The sequence below is a fragment of the Octopus sinensis genome, linkage group LG1 (assembly GCF_006345805.1).
Source record: "Octopus sinensis linkage group LG1, ASM634580v1, whole genome shotgun sequence".
Lineage (NCBI taxonomy): Eukaryota > Metazoa > Mollusca > Cephalopoda > Octopoda > Octopodidae > Octopus > Octopus sinensis.
This window is the reverse complement of record NC_042997.1, coordinates 91,434,137-91,443,851: the sequence shown is the minus strand read 5'-3', so window position 1 is coordinate 91,443,851 and position 9,715 is coordinate 91,434,137. Positions and strand designations below refer to the sequence as shown.

Sequence of the window (9,715 nt, the reverse complement as noted above, 5' to 3'; positions counted from 1 at the left end):
ACATATGTTCTGGCTGCTCTGAAATTGAATTTAGGTCAGCCAGTTAGAAATTGCAGGCTGGTAGATAGAATAGAAATAGGCCTGGTAGACAGATAAACCTGTTGAATATCAGCTCATATGCTAAGTTTCAGTGAAACAAATGTCTAATCTGATACATTATATTTATAAAATGCTTTAAACTGGGAACAGTGAAAATCAGTTGGGCTGGTGAGTTGTTTGGCTTTTTTTTTTGTTTGTGTCTGAATGTTATAATGTTAAATCAAATACTATAAAATTTTATGTAACAGTAGTCAGCCATCTACATTTGACCTATGTAACAAAGGGCTTGGTCTACGTTGCAACAGCATAGTGAAATAGCGAGTGTGAAAATGTGTGTGTGTGTGTGTGTGTGTATACGCATGAGCAAAAGCATTTAATTGTGCATAAGAACCTGTTGTTGCGGCGCAGAAATGTTGAAGAGGAATAGCTGAAACTGATCTAGAAGAGATCTATCTCATTACGATTGTTGGAAATGAATGAGAGAAGGTCTTTGGTATTAATATGTAAATCAAGAATCACATATCTGGAAGAAGAATGTTATTCTGAAATTGTTTGTAGGTAATGTTCCTCTGTGTTACAGTGGCAAAAACAATGAATAAAAAGGAAATCTTGTACTAGTTATGAGGGTGTATGTGAAACAGAAAATATATTTCAATGGAGACTGTCAGCTCTTTGAGAAAACAGTGAGTATGTTATTTATGCTTTGCAGGAGAGTTTAAGGCAGCATGGATCAGAATTAACTTGTGATTGTCCAGTGATTTTTAATTTTACTTTTACTTTATCTTTGCTATTGTTCATACAATGGCTCAACTATAGTTTGTGCAACTCATTATGTTCCTTGAGTTTGCTACCCTTGTTATGTACAAAAAACACCTTACAATACACATCAAGCATACTGAAACAAAACAGGAATATGGAATATAGAGAAAAATATGTATGTAAAAATGAAAACACTAGGCTTATGTCTGAAGTGAAAAATTAGGCACAATGTTCTAATAAATTGTCTAAGTCTATATCATCTGTCAATTATTCTATAGACAGGATAGCAAGACTTCTCAATTGCAGAGTGCTTATACAGACCCATTACCAGACTTCGGTGCTTCGGGATGCTTCATAATATTCTGGGTGGACACTAATTTTTAATAATAGTAATGTAGAGTTTCTGAATAAGTGTATTGCTGTAAATGTTTTTGACAATTTCATTAATTTTATGTTTTAAAGATTGATTACAAACCAGTAAAAATTCTTTTAATTTCTACTTTTTTAAACTTCCTCCTCCTTGTAAGCAACTAGCTGTAACATTTCATTTTTAACCTTTTTTTAACATTCTTTTAGAACTGTTTTAAACATTGGAGATGATTACACAAAAATGCTTTCTATTTTTGTTTCCCTGACTCTATTTTGAAAAATGCATCAAGCTGTAACTTGTTAAGGTGTACGGTTTAAGCTTTTATGGTTATGCTTTAAGTTTATTGTGTAGGTTTAAAGTTAAGATTAGGATTTATGGTTAAATAAGAAGCGGTATACTTCTTTTATAGTACCATAATTTTCCCTGTTTTTGACAGAAATCTGAAGAAATTGCTAAAAAAAAATAAATAGAATATAAACTCTGCCAATTCTAAAACATTATTGAGTATTCATATTTGTTATCAGACTCTTGATGATCCAGTGTTGACACTATAACTGATGATTCTGTAATACACTGAACTCTGTGAATGTGTTCAAAAGGAATGGAATGATCATCACCTAAATTAAATGATTTACCAAGAGAGAAGTTGCTCTGAAATTTTCCCCTGTCTATTCTCATTTCTTTCAAAATATTCAGTACAGTATTTATTAGATGTACTCATTCAAACAAATCATAGTGGTGATGTTGTAACAATTTATTTGGCACATCAAGAATCTTCAGAATATCTTCAAGAATGACAATGAAAATAAATTTGAGGTGAGTAATCTGTTTGAAAATACCAGTTGCCTCAATCCAGATGTTTATGTCGGAACTGTCATGTTCTGCATCTCAAAGTACTTGCACTATGTGTTCATGATCAATGCATATTGTGAGATGCGCTGACTACTGTTGTTCCAATAAGTGCTTCAAATGTGTACCTTTGCAAGCAGTAAACAACTTTGGTCTATGCAGAAAGTTATAAAGAGCTTTACAAATTAAAAAAAAACAAACTATTTTATTTCACTAATCTCTTCAACTGCAGGAACTACAAGCAAATGCAACTGACACATCAAGCTAAATGAAATCTTAGTCATGGCCAGTGCTGGTGACAAGTGAAAGGCACTGATGCCAGTGACGTGTGTGGGGCACCCATATTGGTCAGACAGGAAAGGCACTTGTGCAGGAGACACGTAAAAGGTACCCATGCCGGGGACACGTAAAAGAGACCCAGTAAACACCATGGAGTGGCTGGCTTTAGAAAGAGCATACAGCCATAGAAACCAAACCAAAACAGACTAGGGCCTGGTGCAGCTCTCTGGCTTACCAATTCCAATCAATCTGTTTAACCCATGCCAGTATGGAAAACGGATGCTAAATGATAATGATGATGATTGAAGTAAGACACATACAGAATTTCTTTTCCAATTTTCTGTTGTGTTATTTTCTGAACACCACCACCACAGCCAGACATTACTGAGACACTATCATAGCACTGAGTTAAAATACTTTCTGGCTTTAGTCCAGCATCTTCAATGCTTTGAATAATTGCATTAGCCAAAGTTTCAGATTCAGAGTCTTGGCTTACAGTTAGAGCAATAAGATTTTCTGACACACTCCATGTTTATACAAACCTAACAATTATTGAGGTAGGTTCACAAGTTTCATCACATTTAATTGTAAAGAAAGGGATATCTGAGTGATGAATATCATCTCCAATTTGATTCAAAACAACGTTTCATAAGTTGTATAATTTCATTTTTCATTATAACAGATGTGAATGACACATTTTTAGGTTCTGTTGAAAATATTTCTTTTAATTTGGAATTTTTTGTTAGAGTATATTCAAAAGGATGTAAAAAATAGTTCAGAAACTTCATTCTTATTGTCGTTGTCAAGACAGGTGATATTTTCATTGTAATCACCCCAAAGTGTAAGTTCATTATCACATAAAAACTGAATCACATCTACAACAGATTGTAAGTAATACTGTTTTTGTTTTCAACTCATTTTCATTCACCATTGTAGATACATTCTGATTAGCTGGACTGTGTTTCTGCCTTTCACTGCAAACTTTCCCAGCACTTTTATGTGCAACAGAATTCTCATACCTGTTAAAACCTTTGCTTTTTGACTAAGCATTATGTCAGTCAGTATATCCTTCAACTTCAAAACTATTATCAGCATTCTGGGACATACAAAAATGATGACAACAATAGCAGAAAGCTGCCTTAGACTAAACTGAGAATTCTAACAGAAGTTTCATTTTTAACCATATTGTTTAGGATGATACACATACAATTTGGGTTGACATGGCACCATATCTAACCCCAATAAATCAAGTTTGTGAAACACATCAAATTCTGTACGTTGCATAACATCAGCTACTAGAGAAGTTAAAGGATGGTGTAATGTTGCAGAATCAATTAACTGTGGTTGATTTGAAATTGAAGAAATCTTTTTGGTCTTGTCATTTTCACAGGTTTTGGAGGTTTTAGAATTTCCAACTGCAAAAATAGACAAAATTGATCTTTATTGCTTCATTTCTTTTTAATTTAAATAAAATACAATTTTTTTTAGTTCAGGCAAAATAAAATTTTATTACTTTAAAGAAAAGCAAACTATTCATAATTATTATCTTGAAAAATAGAGCGTTCAGGGAATTTTCTCATAAATTAACCAAAATGTTCTGACACTATATTTTTAAGTTAATACAGTTCTATATTTGAGAGATGAGGAATTATTTATATTTGACAGATATTTGTCCAAACACAATGTTTTGACTGATATACTCTCCAGCCTTCATCAGGTGTCTTGGGGGAAATTTCAAACCTGGGTTCTCATTCCTGAGGTATTTTTCGTTGTTGTTGTTATTGTTATTATCATTAAGGTCACTGCCTGGAATTGAACTTGGAATCTTGGAGTTAGTAGCCCGAGCTCTTAACCATATGACCATGGGCAATTATGGAGTGGATTTTAGGGCTTATAAATCTAATATTTTCCTATCCTTCTTTAATACTGTTTCCCATATGCTACATGAGATAGAGAACACACAGTCTTTGGTCATATTCCCTACTATTGGACATCTTCCTGGTGGGGCCAGAATATAAAGGTGTCATCAACATATCGCAGCCATAGGGTTGGTTTTAGTGGTGTAAAATCCTAAAGCCAAATTCCCTAAGATTCACAAAGATGGTATTCCATTAAGACCTATAGTGAGCTGTAGAGGTTCAGCATGTCTTCCTTGGTTGATAGGCAAATCTTGCCACATTAATGGCAAGTTGTTATGCTGTGTATGGCTCAATCCAAGTCAGCCCTCTATACATAGCTTCTTTTGCAACATTTCAGCCTCACTCTGCTGAAGCTGACTTTCCCACATTCACTGCATGTCAGCTCACTCTGGACACCCATATTTCCTGGAAATATCATATCCACACTCTTTCTAGCATCCTTCTTCAACTTTACATGATTTCTTAGTGTTATTTTGAAGTTCTCACTTCCATCATATATTGCTTTCCTCCATCTTTCCCAATCATTTGCAGTTTCTTACCAGTCCTTTTCCAAGATGTTAGCATTCTTCAAGGATGTTTTTATGCAGCCTTTGAACCTCAGCTTAGGTTTATGAGGTGGACACATTCCATTCCTCAACTTACCATACAGAAGTTACTTCTGTATGGTGAGTTGAGAAGCAACTCACCACTGGAGTTGGAGCTGCAAAATGATTTCTCTACACATATGACTGTAATCTTTTTGCTCATACTCAAGAAGACATGCAGCATATTATGGTCTCCTTCTCCGATGCTTGTAGAATGCTTGTATTTATACATAAGTGCTTACATACATACATACATACATACATACATACATACATACATACATACACACACACACATACATACATACATACATACATACATACACACACACATACATTCATATGTACATACATACATACATACACACATACATACATAATTTTATGCAGTGTAATTTAGATTTTCTCTTTCAACAATAAATTATCTACATGCACTCCTAAATGCTTTGTCTAAAGTTGTGAATTTACATATTTTGAATTTGTGTTGCTCTTGTAACAAATAAGATAAAGATTATTGTTAATATTAGTACATCTTTCTTGCTCTTTTTTTATTCTAACAAATTTTTCATATTGTTAAAAATCCTGTTGATGGTATCTTCCTGTTTCCACTCATGGCTATTTTGTAAGTTTAGTGACTTGTATTAAATGCTTCAGTGTTATTTAGTAGGAAACTCCTGTTTGTCATATATAAAAAAAAAACCCACACAAACACACACACACATACATGCACTACATAGTAGGCATACATAAACTATTAGGTACACCACCTACATTTAAACATACATAAGTTTGACCTATTTTACTTACTCTGATGAATTAGCCACACAGACATATTTAACCCAATATTAGCCAAAAACTACACACATTAAAACAAAAGGAAATTTTTCTCTACATATGTGGTTTCTATTTGACTGCAATTATCTTTCACTTGGTAAGGATTTTTGCATGTGTGTGTGTGTGTGTGTTTTGCACTATTATAGCCACCAATATCAGAAATGAATCTGGTTACTACCTATCCAAGTGTGTGGTGTGTCAATGATTTTCTGTTGCATTTTGTTGTGTAATTAATTCCATTTTTTCTGTAACCCATATTTCTATAGCCTTTGTATTTTTTCCTTTTGTTGTTGTTTTTTAGGCTACATTAAATGCCGCATATATAAAAAATGTAATTGCTAAAAAGAAAAGCAAGATTTCAAGAAATAAAAATAGCATTTTTAAAAATAATTTTTGCTTAATAATTCATTGAAATATAAATTTGGACTTCCTGGGCAAAAACAAAGAAACATTATTCTTCCCTCCTCACCTAATTCATTTTCCACCATACCACACAGCCTCTACAGTAGGACATTCTCCATGATTTCCATTTTATCCCATCCAAACCCACCACCTCTCCCATCTTTTAGGAATACCCCTTCCTTCCTTTAAACAACATTACAATCTACACAATTTTCTGGTCAATACTTCCCCCACCCTTTGCTACAACAAGCCTAGAACATCCATTTATTTCCACCAGTGTTGTAACACCAGTCCTTTTATTCATAACATCACTACTTTATACAGCCTAGATCCATCTACCAAGTTATGTACTATTTCCCTCATACTTCTGGTAATGTTCATCATAACATAAAAGGCCAACTTAGCTGTGCTTTACATAGAAGTTAAATGGTCCAGCAGATTCAAAAAGCATTTACCTAATGTGTAATACAACAGCTCCTGATCTCTTTATAAGCTGCCCACCTCTATAGGCTACCCACATTTTCTGTTTTGGATGTATTCCAGCTAAGGGTTCACCTTCCATCCAAATTCTTGAACAATAATTGATTTTCCTTTTAGGTACATTTTCTCACACTAGAATTTAAAATCTGTCATTTTTCACCTCTAATTCTCTCTTTTCTCTTTTCACCCCAACTACATCTTTTTACTCTCATACTTTGAATTACTATCAACTCTCATATCATATCTCCTCCTGTGTTGTGAACATATGTCTCACTTCACTCCTCTCCAAGCACATTGTTCTTGACTACTTCAATACTCACAACTCCTCTTGACTCTCACACTTGCCCCATATTAATGTCATCGCCACAGAAAGTGAATCGTTTGTAATCTTCAATTCAATTACATGCCCAGACACTATACCATTTCATATCAGTGAACTAGCCTAGGCAGGACATGTGCTTCACTCCTGACCAATCAGAGACAAGTATGTTACTGAAACAGACACAATCCTGCACACCCTTTACAGCAATAGGCCTTGTAACCCAAGATCCCCATCAGATGAAGCAAAAAATGATACCTGAAGAAATTTACCACCCCACAAAACCTAGGTAGCATTTATTCAGTACAGCAACTTTTGCTAGACCACTGCCTGAGCTCTGAAAGATGCCTGTGCATCTCACAACTCACCAGCCCTCTCACCTTCCAAACAGGAGCCATTTTTTCTGGACTTTTGCAAAAAAGATCACCCACCAATTTTGCCAAATCCTCTCCACCTTTGCTTCTCCATACCAAGTAGACTCTTCAATCTTTCCCTCTCTATAAATATATACCCTCACTTTGAAAAAAGTGTATCCCATTCCTTAAAAAAGCAACCCTTCAAACTCTGCCAGCTATCATCATATCATATACAATTCCAGTATCTCAAAGGTAATGGGAACAATAATTAACAACATTTTCTAATGCTTTAAATCTTTCTTTCTTCATTGCAGCTTTCAGAAAACAGATCTATTGATGACCTACTCTCCAATGTCACTCACCAGTAGGCTCTCACCTTAGATAAATTTGATAGAAGCAATGTTGGTTGTTAACCTCAACATCAGCAAAGTTTTTGACTGTGTATAGCATGTAAATCTGCTGTCAAAACTGCCTGCCTATGGGTTCCATACATCATTCATCTCTTCCTATCAGATTATACTATCACATCCTGTGCTGATGAAATTCTCTCATTCAACTCTTCCACCTCACACTCTTCCTCCTATACAACAATGACTTATTTGCCATCATAAATAACACATTCTTACTCAGATGATTCTACTTTTCCCCACCCAAGCATCTTCTACATGCAATCAGGACACCTCATGCTATATGTACACTGACTCCATAAATAGAGACTTCAAAAATATCTTCCGACTGGGTCATGCCAGTCTTGTATCTTTCAGCAGCAAAAAGACACTGCTCACATTAAGAAAATATTATTACATCTTATCCTCCTTAACCCTTTAGCATTAAAACTGGCCATATCCAACCCAAATATCCTACCTGTTTCACAATCAAATCAGCCAGATCTCATCTATCACACCAACCCTAAAATGTCATTCTAAAAATATACAATGTAGGTACAGGCATGGCTTGCTGGTAAGAAGCTTGCTTCCGTGCATGCGTGACCGAGAGTGCATTTGGTTTGTCGTTTGTCTCGGACGTTGGTTGTCTTCAGCAGAGGAGGAGCTGGTAAGAGTGGTCATAAAGATGGACGGAGTGTTGGAAAAGACAAGGAGTTTTGCAGAGGTCACAGAGATGAAGCAAAGGGAGTTGGACTTGACTAGTCTGAAGGATTACGAAAAGATGTTACAGAAGGTGGGAGGGGACGTGAGGCTGTCACCCCACCCAAAGGAATTATGTAGCAGATGGAGAGAAAAACGATGACCTGTAAGGTGTTCTCATTAAAAGGAAAAAAGGCCGAGCAGGTGGAAGCTGAAACAGAAAAGGCGCTAAGGGAGAAGTCGAAAGAAATAATATACATTACTAAAGGAAGAAGACATGGGACAATGCTCGTCCAATTCAGGATAGTAGAGGAGGCAAGGAGGCTGGCGAGTGTGGTGGTGAAAAAAAAAGTAATGCTTCAGCCCACATACCTTGGAAGAAAGACTTCCAAAGTGAGGGTAGAAGCAATTCCACTGGATATAGAAGTGGCTTGGGTAGCGGCAGCTGTCCTTGTTGGAAGCGAAGAGATGATGGCTGTCCTCCAAGCCACAGAAACAGAAGAAAGAGGTTGGAAATGAAGGACACTTGAACTAATTATTCAGGCAGAGGAGAGTCAACTAGAGAACTTGGCAGAGACGGTGACATTGGGGGAAATCGTGCTGAGAGTGTGTTTTAAATGTGGCCAAAAGGGCCACATTAGAGTATACTGCCCTCTACAGAGGACAAGGCTGAGGATACAGTTGTGGAGACAGAAGAGGAATGAGAAGAAGAAAAGATAGACGGAGGAAACAAGAAAACGGAGGAAGAATGGAAAGTTACAGAGAGCAGAAAGAGAAAGAGAGAAAAAAGAAAAAACACTGAGTATGACGTGGTACCCCAGTCCAACTCCATCCCACCCAAGACAACTCAGTCCCACCCTCCCCTCACAGACACCAAACTAACCCACCCCATTTCTCAACAAGAAAAAAAAAGAAAGAACAGATGCCACAAAATTTAAAAGATGCCACTCACGGTGAAAAAGGTTACGAATGCATGGTGGAGAGAACGATGTCACTAAGTGATAGAGAAACGGGAAAAAGGACTGGACTGAAGAAGGAAAAGAACTTAGAACTCAGAGGCAGCAAGTGGTGTTACTCAGTGTGGGGTGAGTAGCACGCTCTTCATAATATCATTTTCAGATATCATTAATGTTATCATATTTTAATTTGTTCTTCATGTTCATTTTCATGTATCATTCATCATATCATATTTTATTTTTATATTTTTAATTGTTATATATCCCCACATATGTTGTATTGTCCCCCTCTGTGTAATGCCTTTATGGCAAAATATTGAAATAAAGAAGCTTGCTTCCCTACAACATGGTTCTGGGTTCAGTCCTACTGTATGACACCTTGGGAAAGTGTCTTCAATTATAGCCTGGAGCCAACCAAAACCTTGTGAGTGTATTTGGTAGAAAGAAACTGAAAGAAGCCTGTTGTGTATATATATATATATAT

The 9,715-nt window shown here is 35.9% G+C and overlaps 1 long non-coding RNA gene across 1 annotated transcript; it reads left to right on the top strand.

Moving 5' to 3' along the window:
* The first annotated feature begins 373 nt into the window (after nt 1-373).
* On the top strand, nt 374-9,361 carry LOC115210950. Its single transcript, XR_003881456.2, has 2 exons — nt 374-722; nt 7,505-9,361. It is a non-coding gene; the product is annotated as an uncharacterized LOC115210950 (long non-coding RNA).
* The last annotated feature ends 354 nt before the right edge of the window (nt 9,362-9,715 follow it).